Here is a 27,183-nt window from a genome sequence, read left to right on the forward strand (position 1 = left end):
CGCTATAATTCTTCCGACTTTATTTAGAAATCTTAATTCTAATAAAAACAAAAACTATAAATTATATATCAAATTAAAATGAGTATAAACAATCTTTCCATCTCCTTATTTTCTGGCGTAAATACCGCTTACGCGATTATAGCCGAGTTAACAACAGCGTGTCAATTGGATATTCCAAGCGAAGCCAGGTCTTCTGCATCTGGTCTTTCCAACAGAGTGGAGGTCTTTCTCTTCCTGTGCTTCCCTTGGCGGATACTGCGTCGAATACTTTCAGAGCTGGAGTCTTTTCGTCCATTCGGACAACACAACCTAGCCAGCGTAGCCACTGTTTTTTAATTCGCTGAACTATGTCAATGTCGTCGTATATCTCTTACATCTCATCGTTCCATCGAATGCGATATTCGCCGTGGCCAACGCGCAAAGGACCATAAATCTTCCGCAGAACTTTTCTCTCGAAAACTCGCAACGTCGACTCATCGGTTGTTGTCATCGTCCAAGCCTCTGTACCATATAGCAGGACGGGAATTATGAGCGACTTATAGAGTTTGGTTTTTGTTCGTCGAGAGAGGACTTTACTTTTCAATTGCCTACTCAGTCCGAAGTAGCACCTGTTGGCAAGAGTAATCCTGCGTTGGATTTCTAGGCTGACATTGTTGGTGGTGTTAATGCTGGTTCCTAAATAGACGAAATTATCTACAACTTCAAAGATATGACTGTCAACAGTGACGTGAGTGCCAAGTCGCGAGTGCGACGACTGTTTGTTTGATGACAGGAGATATTTCGTCTTGCCCTCGTTCACTGCCAGACCCATTTGCGTTGCTTCCTTGTTCAGTCTGGAGAAAGCAGAACTAACGGCGCGGGTGTTGAGACCGATGATATCAATATCATCGGCATACGCCAGCAGCTGTACACTCTTATAAAAGATTGTACCTGCTCGGTTCAGTTCTGCAGCTCGAACTATTTTCTCCAGCAGCAGATTGAAAAAGTCGCACGATAGGGAGTCGCCTTGTCTGAAACCTCGTTTGGTATCGAACGGCTCGGAGAGGTCCTTCCCGATCCTGACGGAGCTTTTCGTGTTGCTCAACGTCAGTTTACACAGCCGTATTAGTTTTGCGGGGATACCAAATTCAGACATCGCGGCATAAAGGCAGCTCCTTTTCGTGCTGTCGAAAGCAGCTTTGAAATCGACGAATAGGTGGTGAGTGTCGATTCTCCTTTCACGGGTCTTTTCCAAGATTTGGCGCATGGTGAATATCTGGTCGGTTGTTGATTTACCAGGTCTGACGCCACACTGATAAGGTCCAATCAGCTTGTTGACAGTGGGCTTTAATCTTTCACACAATACGCTCGACAGAACCTTATATGCGATGTTGAGGAGGCTAATCCCACGGTAGTTGGCGCAGATTGTGGGGTCTCCTTTTTTATGGATTGGGCATAGCACACTTAAATTCCAATCGTTGGGCATGCTTTCATCCGACCATATTTTGCAAAGAAGCTGATGCATGCTCCTTATCAGTTCTTCGCCGCCGTGTTTGAATAGCTCGGCCGGCAATCCGTCGGCCCCTGCCGCTTTATTGTTCTTCAGGCGGGCAACTGCTATTCGAACTTCGTCATGGCCGGGCAATGGAACGTCTGCTCCATCGTCATCGATTGGGGAATCGGGTTCGCCTTCTCCTGGTGCTATGTGTTCACTGCCATTCAGCAGGCTGGAGAAGTGTTCCCTCCATAATCTAAGTATGCTCTGGGCATCGGTAACTAGATCACCTTTGGGGGTTCTACAAGAGTACTACTGCTACTTTTATACATATTTTGTTATGTGCCAACATTCTTAGCACTTAATTGTATACAACAACATTGTTTAAACTAAAGATATGCTTGCTTTAAGTCTGAGCGCCGGCAATCGCCAAACCGGTTTTGACTTTGATAACGCACTCTTATCATACTTGCATAGGCAAGCATATGTACCTTCTTCTTCTTCACTGGCGTAGACACCGCTTACGCGATTATAGCCGAGTCAACAACAGCGCGCCAATCGTTTCTTCTCTTCGCTACGTGGCGCCAATTGGATATTCCAAGCGAGGCCAGTTCCTTCTCCACTTGGTCCTTCCACCGGAGTGGAGGTCTTCCTCTTCCTCTGCTTCCCGCGGCGGGTACTGCGTCGAATACTTTCAGAGCTAGAGTGTTTTCATCCATCCGGACAACATGACCTAGCCAGCGTAGCCGCTATCTTTTAATTCGTTAAACTATGTCAATGTCGTCGTATATCTCGCACAGCTCATCGAATGACCATAAATTTTTCGCAGAACCTTTCTCTCGAAAACTCGCAACGACGACTCAGACAAAATTATCTTCGACTTCAAAGTTATGACGGTTAACAGTGACGTGAGAGCCAAGTCGCGAGTGCGACGACTGTTTATTTGATGACAGGAGATATTTCGTCTTGCCTTCGTTCACTGCCAGACCCATTTGTGTTGCTTCCTTGTCCAGTCTAGAGAAAGCAGAACTAACAGCGGGGGTGTTGAGGCCAATGATATCAATATCATCAGCATACGCCAGCAGTTGTACACTCTTGTAGAAGATGGTACCTTTTCGAATTATTTTCTCTGGCAGCAGGTTGCAGAGGTCGCATGAAAAAGAGTCGCCAGGTCCAATCAGTTTGTGTACGGTGGGCTTTAATCTTTCACACAATACGCTCGATGGAACCTTATACGCGATGTTGAAGAGGCTTATCCCACGGTAGTTGTCGCATATTGTGTGGTCTCTTTTTGTGAATTGGGTAGAGCACACTTAAATTCCAATTGTTGGGCATGCTTTCGTCCGACTATATTTTACAAAGAAGCCGATGCATGCTGCTTTTGGAACTTTTTCATGGTCGGGCAATGGAACGTCTGCTCCATCGTCATCGATTGGGGAATCGGGTTCGCTTTCTCCTGGCGTTGTACGTTCACTGTCATTCAGCAGTCTGGAGAAGTGTTCCCTCCATAATTTAAGTATGTTCTGGGCATCGGTGACTAGATCACCTTTGGGATTTTTACAAGAGTATGCTCCGGTATTGAAACCTTCTGTAAGTCGCCGCATATTTTTTTATAGAATTTTCGAGCATTACCCCTGTCGGCCAGCTTATCAAGCTCTTGATACTCACGCATTTCGGCCTCTTTCTTTTTCTGTCTGCAAATGCGTCTCGCTTCCCTCTTCAACTCTCGGTATCTATTCCATCTCGCAGGTGTTGTGGTCGATCGTTACGTTGCGAGGTAGGCAACCTGTTTTCTCTCCGCTGCGACACTGCACTTTTCGTAGTAACAGCTGTTCCAAAGTTCCTTTTTGTTTACAAATGTATTTCTTGGAAAAATAAGATAAAACGAAAAAGAGAAAGATCCTTTTTTTACAAATGTATTTCTAGGTAAAATAGGAATTCACATTTTTGGACTACTATATAATAATTGTACTTAAGCATTCCTATATAAACAATGTAATATTTATTTCATATTCATTTGTGGTTTTGCGCGCAATAGATGAGCATTACTCACGCCTCCTTTACAGTACTCGCGAAGTTAAACGTATTTCTCAAAGCAAAACAATTTTTTTTTTTTTTTTTTTTATTGAAACGTAACAAGATATGGATTTACATTTCATTCGAATTGCAATCTATTAAGAAGCTTTTTTCAAAACTAAACTTTGTATTAAAAGCTAAATATTATAATATTTGCTATTTGCTTAGAAGGTCATGGAACGTTGTTCTTTTCAATCTGCGCCTGCTATTTCTGGCCTCACCTAGTTGTCGGGCTTCAGCGTTTACGTGGTTTTGCAGCCTTATGGCATGTTTCGATGCCGTTTCGCGAATGACTTCCCGAACCGTTTTTATGTGAAGATCACGATGTAGATCTGAGTTGAGTTCCGTACGTACCACGGGGCATTTACAATTTTTCGAAGAACTTTATTTTGGAATCTTTGCATCATTTCGATGTATAACGGAGCAGCGCATCCCCATAGCTGAATTCCGTATGTCCAAATGGGCTTCAACGTTTGATTGTAGACTAAAATTTTATTTGAGGTTGTTAGGGGTGATTTCTTGCCGATTAGCCAATTTATTTTGTTGTATTTTAGTTTAAGTTCTGCAGTTTTTCTTTGTATATGCTCCTTCCACTTTAACTTTGCATCCAGCGTCAAACCAAGATATTTCGCCGAGGTGGAGTACGGAATTACTTCATTCTCAATATATAAGGGGACATACGTATCCGTTTTGTTAGTGACGTTTATATGTATAGACTTCAACTCGTTGAGAGTAATATACCATTTTTGTGTCCATTCTACAATTAGGTTGATTGAAGACTGCATTCTGTTCGACGATTCTATTACATTTTTACCGGTAGTAATTATGCAGGTATCATCTGCAAATTTGGCGATTGTGCTGTTTGGCGGCGTAGGCATATCACTAGTAAACAAAATGAATAAGAGTGGTCCCAGGACGCTTCCTTGGGGTACACCTGCTTTTATTGGCTGCAACATAGTATATGATTGTCCCTGCTTGATTCTGAAGTAGCGGTTGCTCAGGTAAGAGGCAAGTAGCTCAGTTAGATGCTGTGGGAAGAGAAGTCTTAATTTATGGAGTAAGCCATATTCTATCAAACGCCTGGGATACGTCAAGAAAAACAGCGGTGCAAATTTGCTTTTTTTTCATCGCATCCTCAATTATATCTGTTATTCGATGAACTTGATCGATTGTAGAATGTTGCGATCTAAATCCAAATTGATGAATTGGTATAAGGTCCTTTTCTTCAATTATGTTCTGAAGTCTTTTTATAATTACAACTTCAAGTAGTTTGAACAAAATAGGCAACAGTAAGATTGGACGATATGATGATGCTTCCTGTGCGCTTTTCCCGGGATTTTGTACCATAATGATTTCAGATACCCTCCATGACAATGGAACGTATCTGAGATTTAAGCAAGCATTTACTATCGATGTCAGTTTTTCTAATGCTTTCCGCGTTAGATTTTTCAGTACCTCAGCTGTCACCAAGTCGAAGCCGGGAGCTTTTCTTGATTTAAATCTACTTTTAATTATATTTTCCACTTCTTTAATTGTTGCTGGTTGGATTTCTCCTACACATTGCGAGCCTTCCATCTGAGGTAATGTTCCATGGAGCAGAATAGGACTAAACGTTTTAGTGAGTTTTTCTGAAAAAACTTCCGCTTTTTCTTCGTCGCTTTTGGCCCAGGAACCGTTTGGCTTTCTGAGGGGTGCATTTGACAATATTGGTTTCCTAGCATTTTTTACTGCTTTCCAAAGGGAATAATCGGATTGTTTGTTTGGCGTTAATTTCTCAATATAATTAGAAATACTTTGATTCGTGAATAACTTTATTAAGTACTGAGAACCTTGGTTAAATTGTTCAGTTCTGTTTTATATTGGGGAAATCGCGTGTTTTGCCATTTTTTGCGTAGTTTCCTCTTTTTCTTTATGAGATCTAAAATGTCCGATGGATATTTAATATACAAATTTTTTTTGTTTAGGAAGGGGAGTACTTTTCCAAGCCGATTCCTGTATAGCTTTCGTAAATGTATGAACTTCTTCTTCTAACATATCTTGAGTTGTTATATTTACATCAAAATTAATATTTTTGTCGAGCATCACTTTGAAATACTCCCAATCCGTATGTCTATTAGAAAGATAAGGCGGTATGTCGAGTTCTTTTAGATGGCCATTTAGGATTAGATATACTGGCGAGTGGTCCGAATTAAGGTCCAATCCATTTTCGATAGTAATGAATGTCTTGGATATTTGTCGAGTGATGAAAAAGTCGATCAAGTCAGGTAAGTCAGGAAGGCCAGTAAGTCGGCTTGCCAGTAGACATGAAGTCGCATCCAGTGGCCGTAGCAGCTTTAAATAGCTCTCTCCTCTTCGGTGTCGTAACTCTTGAACCCCATTGTGAGTGTTTTGCGTTAAAATCACCACCCATGATGAATTTCCCATGGTGTTTTAATATAAGTTCTGTGTATAAGTCCATTTTAATATTGTGTCTAGGTGGGCTATGTATTGCGGTAATGCTTATTTTTCCGAAACTAGATTCAACAGTTATGGTCGTACTTTGGAATTCTGGGATACTTATATTAATTTCTTCGTAGTGGGGAATATTATCTCAGATAATTATGGCACTCCCCCCTCTCGCATTGTTATTTGGGTGATTCGAGCAATACGTCTTGTAGTTTTTGAATGTAACAAAAGTCTCATTTGTAAAATGGGTTTCTGATATAAGACAAATATCAATTTTTTCAACATGGAGTAGTGTCTCTAATTCTTTACTACGCTTGAGCAAGCCATTTGCATTCCAGGTCATAATTTTCATCGGTTTCATTTTTGCGCCTTATTTTCGCTGTGTTGTCGCTCAAGTTTAGTAAGACGTTCGTGCGTAAGTCTATTTTGCTCTTCTAGCTTATTAAGCTTGTTGAGAATTAACGAAAAATTGTCAGTAATATCACCAATGGCATTCGTATTTGTTTGATTTTCAGACAGATGTTGTTGAGCTTTATTAGCACCTTTAGTTATGCTGGCAAACGAGGGCTTCCCAGATTGATGATTTATAGTAGTGTCATCTTTCTGAGGAGCAGTGGAAGTGGTTGTGCTTAAGCGTTTTGGTTCATATTTATGCTCTTTATTTTTCCCAGTCGCGTTTTTAATTTTTTGAAGTTGCTTTGCCACTTCACATCCCCTATAATTCGCAGGGTGATTTTGACTACAGTTACAGCATTTTGGCGGTAGTTCGGCAGGTTTTGTGCAGCTTAGTGTTGAATGATTTCCGGCGCACTTTACACACCTCGGTGGTTTACAACAATAGTTTCTAGTGTGACCGAACGCCTGACAGGATTTACACTGCGGCACAATATTCGATGGCTTGATGGGCTCGAGTTTAACGACAGAATTTAGAATATGCTTGATTTCATAAATTTTCTTAATGTTCTCAGTAGGTTCGAAACATACAATAAACATATTTAACTGGTTTTTTGTTTTATATTGAAGTTTGTTTAAAACTTTCGTAACTTTAAACCCTTGCTTTTGAAGGTCTGTGATAGTACTTTCAGGCTGACATGAATGATGAAGGTCTTTTACCATTACGCGTATATCAGTATAAGTATTCTGTAGTCGGAACTATCTGAAAGATTTATTTTACAGGAACTAGGGCCAGTGAGCTTGAGTGTGTTAACATTTTTTTACATCTGCGTTAATCAAGGAACGCTCAAGGGTTGGTTAAAATTTTCCGATATTATAATTGGCGGAGGGCGATGGCTTACTTTTGTATCTGTTTTATCTTCCGCTGTTGCATCCGGAATCGGAGACTTTAGTGTTACATCCGGTGAAGAATCTGCTTTGCGTTTCTTACTTTCCCTACTTTTTTTCTTTTTTAATAGCCAATTCGTTTCTTTTTCAAGCTCTTCTTCGTCTGTTTCGGCTGCAAAGTTCGACTTTGATGGAGAAGAAGAAGTTTCATTTACATATTTGGTTAGCGATTTCTTTAAGTCTTCATTTTGAAGTTTAAGTGCCGTATTTTCGTTTTTTAGTTCATTGTTCAACGTTTCAATTTTTTTAATACGTTCGAGCAACATATCTATTTGGTTACACTGTAAACCCCCGCCAGGAGGCGGAGTTTGTATGTCCATCACGATCTTATTGAATTGTGGTTACGTTAAGTCAAAGAACTGCCTTATCAACTGCTTTACCGACTTCACGTGCAGATAATGTAGTGTCCCTGGCCACTTACAACTCTGCGTAGACAGCTGTTTTGCCGTGCGACAGAAACAGCTGATACCCACTTTAGATGTCGGAGGAGAATTTTTGCGCGAGAATTTATTGAGTGTTTTTAATTTGGTATTATTTTTTGTTATTGTTTTAAATTTCCAAAGGTTATGAATCACTTATGTTTTTACCTATTTTTGTAGAAATTTCGATTAAATTGATATACCGCGTGGTGCCAACGATGATAAGGTCCTCCGGTGAGTCTGCTTACGAGTTTCCCCAGCCGGGATTTCACGTATATTAGAAGAGATTGAGGAGCACACTTTACTGTTGACCGTACGCGCGAACGTTAATCGCATATTGGAAGTAAAAAAGAAGAGACTGCAATACTGTGCGGAATACATTAAATTCGGATTCATTGAAAATCCCACAAACCCATTCTCGCCTTTGTGTCTTTTATGTCTAAAAACATTTTCGAATGAAGCAATGAAGCCTTCAAGACTGCAAGATTATTTGAATAAAATGCATCCAGATAAGAGAGACAAGAATGTAGCACATTTTCAAGACCTAGAGAAGAAGCATAATACTCAGCCAAGTGTACCAAAACTTTTTTCGGCGGCTGCTAAGCAAGATGACGGCGGACTTCGAGCTTCGTACAATATCTCTTTGTTAATTGCTCAAAAATGCAAACCACATAACATCGGAGAAGAGTTAATATTGCCAGCAATAAATGAAGTAATAACTACCGTGCTTTATAAACCGGCCGCAGATATTATCCGAAAAATTCCTTTGAGTAATAATTCTGTGCAAAGACGAATTGATGAAATGGCTGAAAACATTGAAGAATCATTGTGCGATCTCCTGAGGACAATTCTCAATTCAGGTCGATGGAAAAACGAAAAAGGCGGGTTGAAAGGTTGTGACATCAGTCTTTTGGGATGCACGTGGTATAATACATACTCAACGACTGATTACTGAACCATTTATAATCTTTTTCACTGCGTATTTGGCTGCAGCTCTTTTCTTCTATTCCAAATACTTAGGAATTGTATTATTTTTGAGAAAAATGTCAATGTTGTTGGAAGTGTTTCCCCTGGCTGTACTGTATTCTCTGTGTTGAAAAACACTCTTTAGCCATTCTTCAAATGAACTGCGAGACGCACAACAGTCGAAAAACGTTCATGAATTGCAAAAGTAAATACCCTACAAAGCGCTTTATTGCAGTTCACGTATCGACCGTATCGTTCAAGACCAATAACCGCCATATTGGTTCCTTTGATGACGTACTTACAAACATAGTTTATAGATTACACCAAACTGCAATACTAAACATTGATATGAGTTTTGAATGTGAATTAAACAACAGTGGAGAATATAGTACGATCCATATGTTGTCAACTTCGATATTCACTACTCTAAGTTATATGGTCGTCTGATGAGCTACGACGATAGAGTGGATATCCATCATTTCCAGTGTGCGATTCCGAAAGAAAAGTAAGTGGATAGTGTTTCGTGCATTTATTGTTAGACATACAAACCGAAGTGGGATTGTGGTGTCCGCAAGGTCCATGAACCATATTGGTTTTCATCACTTCGTTTAATACTGGATCTTTCTCCGCACCAGGAATTTCCGCAGAAATGATTCATCAATTTGATCTGGTGGAACCACTATCCACCATCCAAAGAAGAACATCGTAACTGTTGTTTGCAAAGTCGTGCTGTGACAACGTGACGATCGCTTGCTAATTGACCCCGATCCATAATTCCACACGTATGTAATCGCATCCTGGGAGTACTCGTTCATGTGCCTTGGCGTTGATGGCAAAAAGAACACCGACCGATATTAGCGGGACCTCTTCGTGGCTTCGTAACAAATTTCAATCTGTAATTGATCAGTTCGTTTGAAACCCACATAAAGTTTTCACTGAATAATTTTCAATGTTTTTTTTTTTTTAATAGCCGGAATAAAAGAGCAAGCGACCGAAATAGCACGATTCAAATAATTTACAAATCAAAATATTGAAAAAAGAAAAAAAGAATAGTATGAAAAAAGTCAATTTTTGGAAATTTCCAATTTTTCGACTTTTTCTTATGAACATTTTTTTTTTTTATTTCTGAACTTTTCCAGATCCACAGCGAACAACCTCTAAAAATTTCATGAAGATTGGTTTCGCCGTTCTCGAGCCTTAGCGTTACTAACAAACAAACATTCATTTTTACTTACATATGTATGGGAAAATGGAATTATCGTCTTACTCTATCTTACTCGCAATTTTTCCTTATTTGCTCACCGTTAAGACCTACCCTGGACTACGACAAACATTTTAAAACCAAAATCAGCTCAATCGGCCCAGCCGTTCTCGAGTTTTAATCAGACTAACGAACAACAATTCATGTTTGTATATATATAGATAGCACTACGTAATAAAATACTTAGATTTTTAAAGGAGTACTATGCTAAAAAACTTCAGTCACCTTGGGTATTGGCTGGACCAGGGTTATTTTTTAAAGCGCGGCCGAAGGCCGCCGAACCAAAAAGGAGTACTAAGCCAAAATACTTCAGTCACCTCGATATGGTATAAATTTTATAATATTATCATACTTATGTATTTGTGTATATTAAACATACATATGTATAAGACATACATATGTATAAGAATAAAGTGTTCACAACTCAAATATAGCATGAAGGTTAAATTTTAGAATAGCATCCCCCGATTTCGGGGTTGAAATGGGTATATACGGATAGAGGCGGTCCTCTAAATCAAGAAAATATATACATATATATATATAGTTGTCGCTGACTTATGGTTTTTGAGATATTTACATTTAAATTTCAAAAATTCAACTATTTAAAACGCTTGTTTCTCGGATTAATAATGAATGTTACACTTAAATTTTAACTTTTATTTTCACTAACACTTCACTAATTCATTTGTAACCTTTTATTTTATATTATTGTATATAGTGCGAAAATAAATTTTCAATATTTAACTTTTATTCAATTATTTTTGATCACGCAATGACAAAAGGGTTGCATTCTAACTAATAATCAGTGTTACCTTACGTACATATTTTACAGAAGAACCAAAAGAAATGAAGAAAACAAATAATACCCAAATGACAGAAAATAAGTAACATAATAGTTTGTCACATAAAATTCCTTTCTGCATTGCTTCAAAAAAAGTAATCCTGGTCCGACCAACACCTGGGCGTGCTCAGTTCTTTCGCGTTAAACTCCTTTTTGCATTGGCGGCCTTCGGCCTCGCTTAAAAAAATAACCCTGACCGATTCAACTCCGGGACTTATCAAGATAATGAAAATTCTGAAAGATTTTACATTATTCATCATACGATTATGAATTTTGTATTGTCGACATAATCATTCTTTTTTCTTATTTTTATTGGGTAACACTAATGTTTTGTTTTTTTCCAACCATTTTCTTATTGTATGCATAAATTAATTTTAACTAAAGTTTAATATGGAATTAAAGCTATTTTTACACTATTTAAGTGTAAATTAGTGGAAATGAAAGTTAAAAATATAAGTGTAAAATTCATTATAAATCGGAGAAACAAGCATTTTATTTAGTTGAATTTTTGAACTTTAAATGCAAATATCTCAAAAGCCATAAGTCAGCTGCCACTATATATATTTTTTCTTGGTTTGGAGGACCTCCTCTATCCGCACATACCCATTTTATCCCCGAAATCGGGGGATGCTAAATCCTTGCCAGTATAGCTAAAAAGTAACAAAATAGAAGTGAAATATGAACTTATTTTAATGAAGGAAAGGGAAGGAAGGGAGTAGCGTTTTTCACTGACTAGCCTTTTAGATTCACTGTTTTTTAACGCACTTATACACGTACGTACACACACTTAATACTTTGTTCAGTTGCTGCTTGTGTGCATTAGTATTTGGAGTATGTACATTTTGTATATTTAGATTAGTTTTATGTATACCCTAATTTATGTGTTTTATTCGATAGACAATTAAACTTTTACTTTAAATAAGTTTAAAACAAACAAAACTAATCCGTATTTAATAAAAAGCATTTTTTATTGATGCATGAACTTTTATTATTATTTTGGACACATCACGTTTCTTACTTCTTCTTCTTCTTTATTTGGCGTAGACACCGCTTTACGCGATAATATCCGTGTTAACAGCGCGCCAGTTGTTTCTTCTTTTCGCTACGTTGCGCCAATTGGATATTAGAAGCGAAGCCAGGTTCTTCTCCATCTGGTCCTTCGAACGGAGTGGAGGTCTTCCACTTCCTCTGCTTTCCCCGGCGGGTACTGCGTCACATACTTTCAGAGCTGGAGTGTTTTCGTCCATTCGGACAAAATGACCTACCTAGCATAGCCGCTGTCTTTTAATCTGCTGAACTATGTCAATGTCGTCGTATATCTCATACAGCTCATCTTTCCATCGAATGCGTATTCGCCGTGGCCAATGCAAAAGGGACCATAAATCTTTCGCAGAACCTTTCTGTCGAAAACTCGCAGCATTGACTCATTGACAGTTGTTGTAATCGTCCATGCTTTTGCACCATTAGCAGGACGATTATGAGTGACCTATACTTTACTTCTCAATTGCCTACCCACTTCGAAGAAGCACCTGTTGGTAAGAGTGAAATTTAGAGGATGATAAAATTGTAAAATTATTTTCTCGTAAACTACTGGAGATAAATCGATGAAATTTTGTGAAAAATATTTGAGCTATATTATAAATATTTTTTCATAATCCATTTGTTTGAATAATAATATTTTACATAATTTTTTGGTAAACAACTGAAATTTTTAAAGTGTTCTTAACGCTAAAAAAATCGAAAAGTATCTGACACAACGCAGAAAATATCCACCTTTAATAAACTGAAAAAATGTTTGTTCATTCATAAGATTCCAAAGATATTGAATTTTTTGTCCCCCTACCACTCTAAAAACGTATGGAGCATCGATTGTTGCGCAGTGCGCTCGTTAGCTCCCGACATCTTTGCCGCAAGGAAAGTATTAGCGCATTCGCTATGTGATTCTCCTTTCTCGGGTCTTTTCCAAGATTTGGCGCATGGTGAATATCTGGTCGGTTGTTAATTTGCCAGGTCTAAAGCCACTGATAAGGTCCACTCAGTTTGCTGACGATGGGCTTTAATCTTTGACACAATACGCTCGATAGAACCTTATACGTGATGTTGAGGAGGCTTATCTCACAGTAATTGGCGCTGATTGCGGGGTCTCCCTTTTTGTGAGTTGGGGAGAGCACACTTAAATTCCAATCGTTTGGCATGCTTTCATCCGACCATATTTTACAAAGAAGCTGATGCATGCACCTTATCAGTTCTTCGCCGCCGTGTTTGAATATCTCGGCTAGCAATCCATCGCCCCCGCAGCTTTGTTGTTCTTCAGACGGGTCATTGCTATTGGAACTTCTTCATGGTCGGACAATGGAACGTCTGCTCCATCGTCATCGATTGGGGAATCGGGTTCGCCTTCTCCCGGCGTTGTACGTTCACTGCTATTTAGCAGGCTGGAGAAGTGTTCCCTCCATAATTTTAGTACGCTCTAGACCTCGGTCACTAGATCACCTTTGGGGGTTCTATAAGAGTATGTTCCGGTCTTGAAACCTTCTGTAATCCGCCGCATTTTTTCGTAGAATTTTCGAGCAATACCCCTGTCGGCTAGCTTATCAAGCTCTTCGTACTCACGCATTTTGGCCTCTTTCTTTTTCTGTCTGTAAATGCGTCTCGCTTCTCTCTTCAACTTTCGGTATATATCCCATCCCGCACGTTTTGTTGTCGATCATAACGTTGCAAGGTAGGCAGTCTGCTTTCTCCCCTTCTTTCCGCCAGCTTTACGAAAGGAGCTTGAAATGCCGTCCCATAGTTCGCTTATACCGAGTTGTTGAAGAGTGCTCTCAGAGAGCAGGAGTGCAAGCCGAATGGAAAATCGTTCGGCTGTCTGTTGTGATTGATGAATATTGGCTGCAACAATGTAGTGGTCCGAGTCGATGTTAGGACCTCGGAGCGCACGCACATCTATAACACTGGAGACGTGGAAGCTGAGTTAACCGACCGTAGTTCCAAAGATACCTTCTTCGCACACCCTGGCGTTAAAGTCGCAAAGCACGATTTTGATATCGTGGCGGAGGCAGCACTCATAGGTGCACTCCAAGCGCTCATAGAAGGCATCTTTGGTCACATCGCCCTTCTCTTCCGTTGCGGCGTGGGCGCAAATCAGCGATATCTTGAAGAAATACGCTTTGATGCAGATTGTGGGTAGACGTTCATTCTCCGGAGTGAATGATAGTACTCGGCGACGGAGTCTCTCTCCCATCACGAATCCAACACCAAACTTGCGCTCCTTTATATGACCACTCGTCTCGTCCTTGTCCCGTTAATCACATATCTTGGACGGCAGTGATGTCAGCCTTAATTCTAACGAGGACATTAACCAGCTGGGCAGTGGCACCTTCCCAATTAAGGGACCGGATATCCCAGATGCATTCCCTCAAATCGTAGTCTTTAATTCGTTTGCCATGGTCGTCATCAAAAGGAGGGTCTCTCATCCGAGGCTTGTTGTAGTTTTTCATTGGGTGTGTTTTTTACGTGGCGGGTCCCAAACCCAGCGCACAACCCTACGGAGGGGATGTTTCGCCTTCTTACTTTAGCTCGCTTCGTCTTAGGCTACCCAGAGGATACTTGGTCAAAGACCGGAAGTCATGAGCGGCTTGAGCCATATGTAAAAGAATCGTTTCTGGGCACTCCCAAGTGAAAGCGATCAGACTACTTTCCTCACTTGCGTGAACATCTACACGTGACTCATTCCTTAACATACGAGGTGTGTTCAAAAAGTATCGCGAATCGTATCTGACAGTTTTCTTCGATTGTAGGGGCGTGGTGCATTATGAGTTCTTGCCACAGGGAAGAACGGTCAATAAGGAATATTACCTGCAAGTTATGCGCAATTTGCGCGGAGCAATCCGCCAGACGACGTTACGCTTCTCTTGACGAGATAAAGACGGCATCGAAGGAGGAGCTGTAGAGATGGCAAATATTTGAGTACCTGTGACTTTGTCACTGCTACTTAAAAATCATTGGTAACAGCTGTGACAAGTTTCCTAAAGTAGCAGTGACAGGAATTAACGAACAAAGTAGCAATCACAGTATCACATGAAAAATTGCGACTGTGACAAAATAGCATTCACAGTGTCATATGAAAAATTGCGACTGTGACAAAGTAGCAGTTACAGTATCATATGAAAAATTGCGACTGTGACAAAATAGCCTTCACCGTGGAATATAAAAAATTGCGACTGTGACAAAGTAGCAGTCATAGTATCACATGAAAAATTGCGACTGTGACAAAATAGCATTCACCGTGGAATATAAAATATGCGACTGTGATGAATGCATATTCATTAAAGCTATGAATTTTCTTCAATTTCAGATAAGTATAAATTGGTTAACATATAAAAAGTTAATTTATCTTTAAACGGGTAATATTTATGTACAAATTAAATTGATTACAGAAACCTCAATGCTGTAGTAAAGCCAATTATAAAACTTTTAATCTTAAAATTGCATCAATTTATATAGTAATTTAAAAAAAAACTTAAAAAAGTATTTTATAAGTGACGAAATATTTTTAAAAGTATGTTTTCGTTTAATTTAAATAGTTTCTATTGAGTATCCTTATATTGAAAAAACCCTTCAGAGAATATATTTATTGTGACTTTAAAAATGTGCGTTTTAAAAAATAACGGATCATGTACATTAATTTTTGTACGAAACGGTTACAAATCAGTTTGCTTATATTTAATAAAAATTAAAGATGTCTGTGTCAAAAAGAACAAAAACGAGTTATGTGTGGCAATTTTTTAAAGAAGTGGATGCTGTTTTCGCAAAATGTGATATTTGTAAATGCAAAATATCATATAAAACGTCAACATCAAATTTAAAAAAACATATGGAACGGAGGCATCCTACTGTTCGATTGGAAATGGTAATCTAATTTTGAAGTTATTATCAAATTGGTATTGTGAAAATATTTTTGCAGACGGAAATTACGCCAGCGCCGCAAAATGCGCCTGTTACTTTTGAAGAGGATATTCCAACAACTTCGACTGCATTACCAAAGCCTTTAACACAAACCAAGATTTTAAATGTCGCGCGGCTAAAATCAAAAAGTGAAATAACAAGCAAGTTATTGCAGCTGTTTACGGTGGATTTGCAACCTTTCTCAATAGTTGAGGACAAAGGTTTTCGGGAATTTGTAACAGCTCTAAATCCATCTTATGACATTCCTAGCAGACGTGTGATTTCAAAATCAATGATTCCTGCATTGTATGAGGAATGTAAACATAAGGTGCGAGAAATGATTAGGAGCGGGGAAAAGTTTTGTATCACCACTGATTGTTGGACATCGCGGAACACGTCTAGTTTCATTGCTGTAACTGCACATTATGTGTCCGAAAATTTTGAACTAACGTCAGTGCTTTTACCGTCATCCCAACTGAGGCAAAATCATACAGCTGAAAACTTAAGTGAGGCGATACAACAAATCGTAAGTGATTGGAAAATTAACGACAAAATATTGCCAGCTGTGTCGGATAATGCTAGTAATATAAAAAGTGCTATAATTAATAAGTTAGGTTGGAAGCATTTTGGTTGTATGGCTCACACAATTAATTTAATTGTAAAAGAAGGATTACGCATTCCTGAAGTAGAACAAGTAACTGATAAAGTTAAAATAATAGTTGCTCACTTCATGAAAAGTACTTCAGCGAATGAAGCGTTTGAAAATTACAGCGATAAAGAACCTCTAAAATTAATTCAACAAGTTGAAACGAGGTGGAACTCCACACTGGCAATGTTGGAGCGTTTTTCGGAGTTGGAGGAAGCGGTGAAATGTACTTTGGTAATTATAAACAAAAATTTATCTATATTAACCAGCGACGAGTGGGCGACTGTTGCTGCTTTGTGCAAAATTTGTAAACCATTTAGAGATGCCACAGTAAGCATTAGTGGTGAAACATATTGCACAGGTTCGCTGGTAATACCAATCGCAAATGGTCTATTAGATGTGTATAGACACTTGCGAACTAAAACATTTTCAAACACTATACAAAAAGTGATTGAAATTTTTTTAAATGGAATTAGGGATCGTTTTAGCAGTTTACAACACAGTAATACACTTACGGTAGCTACTTTTCTAGACCCCCGGTTCAAATTAGTGGCGTTGACTGATGAATCAGCAGCTCATAACACAAAAAAACTTATAAAACGTTATCTAATAGATATGCAAAGGGAAGAAATAGAATTGCAGACTGAAAGAACAGAAGAAAATATTGAAAAATCAGTATCAATATGGAGTTCTTTCGATAAATACGCTAATGAACATAAACCACATGGTAGCGTAGAAGCAAAAGCCATTATTGAAATTCAGCGCTATTTGGAAGATGGCCTGGTTTCCCGTAGTTGCGACCCATTTCATTGGTGGCTTGAAAATAAATACAGATACCCTAAAATGGCAGAATTAGCCAAAAAGTATTTATGTGTTTTAGCCTCCTCCGTTCCTTGCGAGAGAATTTTTTCCAAAGCAGGGCAAATTGTATGTGATCGTCGGTCAAGATTAAGCGAAAGAAATACTGAAATATTGTTGTTTTTGAATACAAATGGAAAATATTTACAAACATAATATTTTGGCCTTCTTTTCCATTTAATGTAAATATTTTTAACACTATTTAATTTTATCTTTTATGTATATACTTTGTATTTGGTGATTTTCTAAACTTCTTTTACTGTGTTAATTTCTGTTTATTTTAATAAATATGTACATTGTACCTAAATGAAAAAAGGAAACAATTTTGTTCTACTTTATTGGCCTATGTCTGTTACAATTTTTATTTCAGTCACAGTCACAGTTTAAAATCACTGCTACTACAAAGTCACAGTCACAAGTAGCAGTGTTCCTTAAAAGTCACAACATCGCCCATCACTAAGGAGCTGAAGAAGATGAAAAAAAAAAATGATTTTTTGAAGTGCTTCGAAGATTGGAAAAGCCGTTGGCACAAGTGTATAATATCTCATGGGGATTACTTTGAAGGGGACAAAATAGATATTCATGAATAAATAAATAATTAAAAAAAAACACAAAATTCGCGATACTTTTTGAACAAACCTCGTACAAAGCAGAAACTAACTGTCCTTGTAGAAAAGTCTGAATGGTTTTTATTTTTCGCAGCCAATATTGCTCATTCACCCAGGCAATTCTGATTATCGAACTGTTGCGCAATATCTGGGAAAACACGCTGAAAAAGCTCGTATTTTGATTTTGTGATGTAACAGAAATCTGTGGGTAATGTGATGAATCCGGTCGAGGTGTCCACTGCGATTTTATTATTTCCATTGTCTAACAACTTCTTCCCAAACACATTTGCAGTTTCATCTTGTTGCAAAAATTCTCGCAAATTAGTTGTTAATTGGAGTGTCTTTACGTACTTCCACAAATTTGACGAACAGTTGATCGGGGAATAACTGAAAGAGTCTAAGGAAAATCACCTGATAACAGAGCCATGGTCCCACCATAAATATTTTGGTTGTCACGAAGATCTTTCAATTTTCTGTCCGGGACCTCCAGTGACCTCTAATGGACCTTTCTTCAATTACGTCGACAACATCGAACAATACGCCGACCGGACTTCGGCCTCCCGTTAGATGACGTCGACGACAACTTAGATAATCCTTACCATCCTAACGGGGATTGAATAACCGTTAAAACAACAACAACTACAACCTCTAATGGTCCATTGTGCATTCATCCCAAAAAGTAAATTTTCATACCTGTAAGATCATGACTAATTTTGTCGTTGTTTTAAATTGGTGTTTCGATGATTTGCATAATTATTGGTAATTTCAAGGCAGAATGTGCAGCTCGCCCGCCTTCTAGCAGAGTTGCAGCCATTCCAGATGAAGCCAACGCTAGAGCAACATCATTTCGCGATCTGATGTTCGCCAAAATCTATAAAATTAAAAACGTTTTCTGGTTCCTCCGAGAGCATCAAGGGAATAAATTCCACCAGATCCATTGTTCACAGCTTCTATCAAAGTGTCGTATGTAATTCTTTGTTGTTGATTTAATTGTGGAACATTTGTGTGAAATTCAATTTCGTACTATTTTTCTCTTTGCAACTCGTGGTTTAATGCATCGTGCACATGAAGACTGGATGCTGCCATTCCCATACATGGCAATACTTTATTTGCCATAAATAAGCATTTCTATCATGATCAATGTCTCATTATAAAATTCTGCAGTCATCTTCAGACATGTCATCTATATACTTAACCCACAAATATTTCGGATTCGTGGGAACATGTAAATGTAATAGTTGACATGCCTCACCGTAAGTCGCATACAGCTGTCCATTAACTGTTCTCAGTTTTAAAAACGATGTCGGAGCACGAACATTCAACAACAATAATCGCAAATTATAACATTCATCGTTATTTAGATGTACTGTGTAGATGCGACCCAGAGCGATGTCCTTCAACTGGTGTTCATTCTTTTCGACGCAAAAACGATTTCGATGATGCCATGTATAATAGCGTGGCATATCAGCATATTGGCCTATCTGGTACTGTGATATTTCATCGTTTGTATTGGTTACAGCCAAGACAGCCATATCGCTACTTTTGTTAACATACATATTTACATAGTATGTATGTACTTTATCGACTTCACAGAGTTTCAGTATTCTAAATTGATATGAGTCTAAAAAGCTTTGGATAGCATTGGCAAGTATGGCACAATCCAACGATTGTCTATATCAACATTTTGTCCTTTGTCCCATTGTCCGCAAAATGAGCTCTGTATTGTGTGGGTATCCATGTCGATATGATAATATCTCTAGATTGTTTATTTCCTCTAACAATGACAACAGTCAATGGTAGGTGAACTTCTTGTGTGTTTATCGGCAGGTGTTTTGTCATTTCGAATGATAATATTATGGCGATCAGATTGCATCCGATCTAATGCTATTTTATACATGTTTACTAAATTGTTATTCTGTTGAAGAAAGTAAGCGATAAATTTGTCCTTGTTTCTGTAATTTTTAAAAATTTGGCCATTTATTTATTTGCTATATATGTATATATATATTAGGGCGGGTCGATTTAAAAATCGCTCATTGCTCTGTGAAAATCGTATTCTAGGGGTCAAAATAAGAAACTTTTCCGAAGGAACCATACCTCTAAAACGAATTTTGATGTCTCCCAATTTGGGTCGAACTTTTGAAAAAATCAGCTAAATGGCTATGTTTTTTCTTTATTTTTATTTATTTATTTATAATAATATCTATTTTTTCTCTTAAGAAATTTATTTAGTCAGAACATATGTAAATGAAAAAATTAATTTAAGTGAGTTATAGAAAAGAAACTAAAAAAAATTATTGTTTGAAGTCTTTTTTACTTTCAAGTCTGGGCAATTTCGCACTGGCCGCCATAACAGCCTCTACATTTTCCGGTATAACCCGTTTGGAAACGCTAGCTAGCAACTGAACATGTCGTTCCGTTCCTTGTATGTGTGACGGAATTTTTGGATCATTAAACGGTGGATCATCTTGATTTATATATTCTTTCAATGTATCGTACGGAATGCTTCGCGTGAATGGTGGTTCAAATACGATATTTAGATCATTCAAATTGATCATTTCCGTATAACTTGTGCAATTAAAGTTTATATCTGTTTTTTTATAAACTCTAAGTTCCATTGGCTCGTCAACATCGGTTCGATAGCGTAGAATTTTCTTGATGGCACAGTCGCGCTTTTCTTTCCTATCATCAAACAACATTGATAACAAGATATTTTTCGAATGCGCATAATATGAATTATCTTTAATTACTTGATTAACAATTTTGCGTAAACGAGGTTCTAGAAATCGTGACCAACCAATGAACTTGAAAAATAATGCACTGCCGTACACGACAGAGCTGTAATACTTGATATTAAAGTACATTGGCACATAACATTTAATTATAAATTCAACCAGAATTCTTAAATTTGCTTCTGGATTTTCCGTTGTCACATATAATCGCAATAATCTAGCGGCCTTGGTGAGCCACCTAGAATGTACAATTTTCCCGGAACGACGCCGCTAGAAATTGCATGGGCCATGTCGTATAAGTACTTCGAATCGGTGGAAAATTCTTTTTTTTCTGGAGCAGGGGGCATATTTTGCAACTCAGTTTTCTGGAAGCTGTCCACCACCTAAAAATATATAATAATAAAATAATTAAAAATGGTTGACAATTATAATAAATGAGTGATAGCAATAACTTACCGGAAGAGTTTCACAAGTTTCGATTTGACGGCTCAGTTTTCCGGTTGCCGATCTTGGTCCAGTGCTGGTTGATTTATCCAAAGGTTCAAACAAATGCCGAAACGGAAGTTCGTTGAAGTGTAGAAGGCAAACAAACCAATGCAATGGTCTTTTTAACAGCAATTCGAATCGTCGTATAATTCCACCGTGTGGGGCAGTGTTTGTTCACTCACCGTCACTGCATATTCCAATTAATGTATCCAGTGATATATTTTTATCGTTGAAAAAACCATTTAATTTGGTTGTTTTGTATTCAGCGGTTTCATGTTCCAGTCTTACGTAACCAATCAATTCAGAATTGGGTTCTCTCAAAATAACAAGATGAGGTTCTTTTACCATCCTAGTATGATACTTCTCATCAATTTTATCTATCGTTAAAGTATCATCTTTTCTGCCATCGAATGAAAACGCTAACAAATTGGTATCATCTAACCGTTTGCGAAGCACTTCTTGTCTGCGTTTCTCTTTCTCTGCGAACTTTCGATTTATCCATGATGAGAGGTTTCCCATGCTTATCTCTAATTTTAAAATCTTGCAAAAGAGCGGTTCCCAATGCTGACGCTACTCTGTCAGGCACACCAAATCTGTCACATACCAAGGCAAAGTTAAAACAGTCGTATCTCTCTGTGTATTGTGAACTTGTGCTTCTATCCATATCTTCTTGAACCGGTGGCGGTGCATATGTTGAATCATCAGGATCTTGGTATGTTGGCATTGATGGCATGACGTTGCTCCTTGCTCTTCAGTTTCCATCATAAATGCATTCATTGTTAGTCTTCTCTGATAGATAGATAGATAGATTATTGATTGAGGCATGCACTGCGACCACGGGTCTATTGTGCCCTCACCTAGCTCACAAAGACTCGCTTAGCCCCAGCATATTGATGAAGTCCAATATCCTACTGGGTGCTAGCGAGGCAGTGTGATCCCTATCCGGAAACATGGATCCGAGGGCCTTTGACCTGCGCCTACAGACTGCGTTACAGTCGAATAGCAGGTGCTCCGGGGTTTCAGGCTCACTGTCGCAGAACCGACAGTTTGCGCAAGCTGAGAGGCCCATGTTTGATAAATGCCTTCTTAGCTTGCAGTGGCCGGTGTAGAATGCGACCAGGAGCCTGAGTTTGTTTCTTGGGAGGTTGATTATAGTCTCGAACCTCTTTTGGTTATACCCCCCCACTAACAGTTTGGCATGACGCATCCCGTGCGCTCGCTGCCAGTGTGCCTCCCTACACGCTCTTTCCTCTTTGCGGAGCAGTTCTTTCACCGTATGGGGACCCACTCCAGTGAATGGTTCTGGCCCCACCATAGCAGTGGAGGCTGCGGAGCGGGCAAGCTCGTCAGCCAGTTCATTGCCGGCTGTTCCCCTGTGACCAGGCACCCAGATAAGGTGTACCTGGTTCTTTTCGGCTAGGTTGTCAAGCCTTCTTCTACACTCTTGCACTAGCAGCGATTTGATTTCGTAAGAGGAAATCGCTTTTAGTGCCGCCTGACTATCGCTGATTATAGCTATTCGCTCGTTGCGATAGTTTCGGCGAAGGTTTATCTCAATACACCGACTTATGGCCAGAACTTCGGCTTGGAAAATGCTCGGAAAGTTTCCCATCGGAATGGAGAGCTGGGTACGCGGACCCGCGATTCCCGCACCTATTCCTTCCGATGTCTTCGAGCCATCGGTGTACCACCTCAATGTGCTATCCCTTAGCATTTGCTCAAGAGTGGTGTCGTTCCACTCACTCTTACTACCAAGGGTAACCTTAAACTTCCTTGTTAAGTGGGTCGTTTTGCTGATGCCGTCCCTTGGGAGAAGGGCAATAGGAATATCACCACTTATTCTCTCCATCCTCTGGGACGAAATTATCTTGCCTTTACCACCACCCTCCGCTGTTATCTGCAGAAGTGAGTTCTTGGCTACTTGACCTATTATAATATGGAGCGGTGTGAGTTTCAGCAGGACCTCCAGAGCCGCCGTAGGGCAGGTTCACATGGCTCCCGTCATGCACACGCATGCCAACCGCTGTAGTTTGGCCAGTTGGGTTCCCACCGAAGCCTGTGCCGCCACGGAGGCCCAGGACACCGCCCCGTATGTAATAATCGGTCGGACAATCATGGTGTATAACCACCTAATGATTTTTGGCTTACAGCCCCAGGAACTACCCGCCAGCCGTTTGCATACCATCAGTGCCTTTGTAGCCTTGGCTACCGTTTGGTTCACGTGCTGCTTCCATCGTAAGGTAGAATCCAGAGTGAGACCTAGGTATTTAACCTTGTTAGTCATTTCAATCTCTCTGCCCCCAAGTGTGAGGTTCCTCAGGCCGGGTAGGGACCTGCGCCTTGTAAATGGGACTATGGTTGTCTTCGAGGGGTTGATGTTTAATTCAACTCCCCTGCACCACCCCTATGCCAGATTCAGACCGCGTTGTACTAGGTCACAGAGAGTATCCTCAAATTTACCTCTTGCTAATATCACAATATCGTCCGCGTACCCTTGGCAGCGGATCCTGTTGTCAGTTAGCAATTCTAGCAGTTCATCCACGACAAGGCTTCACAGTAGTGGTGATAGCACACCTCCCTGTGGGCACCCTCTTGTCACCCCAAGACGAATTGTTGTATCGCCAACTTTGGTCTCAGCTATTCTGGTGTGCAGCACATCGTCAATCCATCTGCGCACCGGTGTAGCCACCTTCCTTCTCTCCAGTGCCCTGGCTACACTCCTGTGAGACGTATTGTCAAAGGCACCTTAGATATCTAGAAAGGCGCATATAATCACCTCCCCTTCTTCCATTGAGCTCTCGATCTCAGGTCAACTGGTACAGAGCCGTACTGGTTGATCTTCCCGCACTGTATGCATGCTGAGTAGCATGCAGGGGTGCAGTTTTCAGCACCGTCGACCTTATATTGTTGTCAATGATCTTTTCCATCGTCTTCAGCAGGAAGGAGGTTAGACTGATCGGCCTGTGGGATTTGGCCAAGGAGTAGTCCCTCCTACCTGCTTTCGGTATGAAGATCACCTCTGCCGTCCTCCATGGGTCCGGGATGTACGCCAGTGCAAGGCTCTCCCTTAGCAGCCGAACAAGGTGAGGTAGCAACAGCTGCTCGCCCTGTTGCAAAAACGCCGGGAAGATGCCATCCACCCCCGGAGACTTGAATTTTTCGAACGTGGCCATAGCCCACTTGATCGAGTCCGCAGTAACTAGCTGTTTGGCGGTTGCCCAATCCAAGCGGGTTGGCCTATGTTCGCTCACAGGTGGACTTTGGTCCACCGGGATAGTCTCCGGGAAGTGAGCACGCAGGAGCTCTGTCGCCCTTTCCTCGGCGCTGGCCGTAAACGTCCCGTCACTCCTCTTAATGGCCAGTTCCGTGCTTGTCTTTCCACTGGCCAGAGCTTTGTGTAGCCGCGCCGCTTCTGGTGTGGAGGAGATTTTTTTACGTTCTGCTGCTGCTGTCCCTTGGCCTTTTCGAGCTGGGGGGGCGCCTGTGGTGTAAGTTGACCGCTCTTTCTCTTCACGACCTCTGCAAAAGTGACCGCCTTCCCGTCACCGCGCGTTTCGGTCAGTGGTACACTAACCTGGCCACGGTCTATAGACCGACTGCCTCGCGCACTTTCCGACACTGCCTCGCCGCGTTCCCTTGTTGGGGATATCGCAGTATCCGCGTACCGTCGCTTGGCTAGGGATTCCGCCGCTTCGGGGGTCATCCCATCCCGGAGGTACCGCAGATACCACTTGAGGCAGGCACCGCTCATGGCCTTCTTCCGGGGGTCATCGTACCCGCCGGGTCTGTCCACCGTTGGGAGAGATCTCTGCCCTCCCCTCCTGCGCCTCCTTCTCCTTCTGCGTGCGCCACCGGCCTCTGCCCGATGCGCCTCTCCCGAGTCAGAGTGGCTTGGCCTGTTTCGGTGGGCCCTGGTGGTGCTTTGGGCTGCATCCGCTGTCTTGACGTCTGTTGAGCGGCGGGCGCCGCTGCTAGAAGGCATGTCGTCATCGTCCTCCCTGGCATGCTCCTCGAACAGCGCCCGCGCCTCTGGCGAGAGAGCATCAAGGTAGTTAACCTTCCGTTTAGCTCCCTGACCTCCCCGGCCTCCAGCTGCTCCTCCTGTTCTTACCTTCTCCCTGTCGTGTTCCGTATCCGTAGTCCTATTCCGTTGCGTTGTCGATTCCTCTTTATTCGTTGTCGTTGTTGTTGTTGTTTTTGTTTTTGTATTTATATCCATCTTGTTCGTACGACCCTTGGCTCAACGAGGTGAGCTGTCGGGTCTTCTTGTTAAATGGGGAACTAGGGAGTCCGCCACGCCAGAGCCCCTTGGCGCGGTAAGGCCACAGTTACACCCCAATTCGGCCCGGTGTTGGGGAGGCTCCGTTAGAATACAGCCGAATTTTCCTCCTGGCTGCAAATCATCCAATGGGCACGGGTCGCATGACACCCTGGATTAGGAGGTGGTAGTCCTTGGTCGCCGTCCACATGCGGCGCTCGACAACCTGCCTGGATGGCGCCATTCAGCACCGTCCACACCGGTTGGGGGGCGCCGAGTATGCCTTGCGACTAAGCCTCTGCACCGCGACAAGGTGACTACCATTAGCAGAGGCTTCTCTGATTATGTTGATCGTGCATGAACTCTTTGGGGCGTTCGGGAACCCAGCCGCATGCACATGGAGCTGCCTTCAAATCGCATTTACATGTTCCAATGTAAAGAATTGTTTCCAGAGATTTTACATATTCTGTAAATTTTTGGGTGTTGTTTCTTCTCTTGATTTGCCCTTGATACTTGTCAAGCAAGCATTATTTCCATACCAAGTTTTTCCCAAATTCCAATCAACTTATCTTGTACTTGAATAGTGAATGATTTATGGGAAAAATTTTTTTGTTCTGTTTTAGCACGTTCGCTTATGTAAAAATAATATCTCAAGATATCCAGAAGATAGGTTGGTAGACACACCAAAAACAGTAACATCATGCTTGGGTATATGACTCATTGGGTTTTCGATAGTTGTTGATGTAGTTGCTTCATCTTGCGGTGTAGAGGATGGTGGATTCATTGTAAACTTTTTGATTTGGAATGGTCACTTAACTTATTATTTTTTTTTAAATACCATAGTGGTTATTGCTTTAGTTCTCCTCACTTTCAGAGGTAATAAGAATGAAATGGTAATTTCAATTCTATTTCAAAATTTGCCCCTACCCAAAAGTTCGACCCAAATTGGGGGACATCAGAATTCGTTTCAGAGGCATGGTTCCTTCGGCAAACTTTCTTATTTTGATCCCTAGAATATGATTTCCATAGAGCATAGAGCATCGACCCGGCCTAATATATATATATAAACTTACTTAAATTATATATATCGTCACCTGAAATGCAAAATAACGTATCATCAAAAAATTCGAAATTGAGTGTCTTATTGATTACGCTTCACTACTTCAAATTATATACGTAATATTAAATATGTTCAACATTTTCTGGTTCTGCGGTCATATATAAACCAGTTTTAACCAATATTAATATTTTGTTTCACTCATGTTCCATTTTACTCCGTGTTTCATTCATGCCACTGTAAATTTCTGAAAATGTTGTTACGTTAATTTGCATTTCAGGTGACGATATGTATATTAGCACAAATTTGAATATTATAAAAGAATATTCTGGTATAATACCTTGAAAGGCGGCATGGAATTGTCCTGTATAATATGTGTAGCGCCAAATGATGTCATCTAGAAACAGCTATTTTCTCCTCCAGCAGAACGTAATCCAGTAGATTCAGCAGTGTATTTTAAGGGGGTATTCTATTCTAGAAATCAAATTTTGGGCAGTTTTTTGAATTTTATTAAAAAAAAAAAAACAAAAATATTTTTACTCTCCATTTTTATACTCTCGCAACAAAGTTGCTAAGGAGAGTATTATAGTTTTATTCACATAACGGCTGTTTGTAAGTCCTAAAACTAAAAGAGTCAGATATAGGGTTATATATACCAAAGTGATCACGGTGACGAGTAGAGTTGAAATCCGGATGTCTGTCTGTCCGTCCGTCCGCCTGTCCGTCCGTCCGTCTGTCCGTGCAAGCTGTAACTTGAGTAAAAATTGAGAT

At 40.3% G+C, this 27,183-nt stretch overlaps 1 protein-coding gene and 1 pseudogene across 2 annotated transcripts in view; one reads left to right on the forward strand and one right to left on the reverse strand.

The window, feature by feature from the left end:
• LOC125779529 (RING finger protein 11) overlaps positions 1 to 27,183 on the forward strand; it is a 95,483-nt gene that overhangs the window by 32,004 nt on the left and 36,296 nt on the right. The gene's annotated exons all lie outside the window — the stretch shown is intronic.
• On the reverse strand, positions 11,413 to 21,830 carry LOC125779702 (uncharacterized; annotated as a pseudogene).

Source organism: Bactrocera dorsalis, chromosome 6, assembly GCF_023373825.1.
Source record: "Bactrocera dorsalis isolate Fly_Bdor chromosome 6, ASM2337382v1, whole genome shotgun sequence".
Lineage (NCBI taxonomy): Eukaryota > Metazoa > Arthropoda > Insecta > Diptera > Tephritidae > Bactrocera > Bactrocera dorsalis.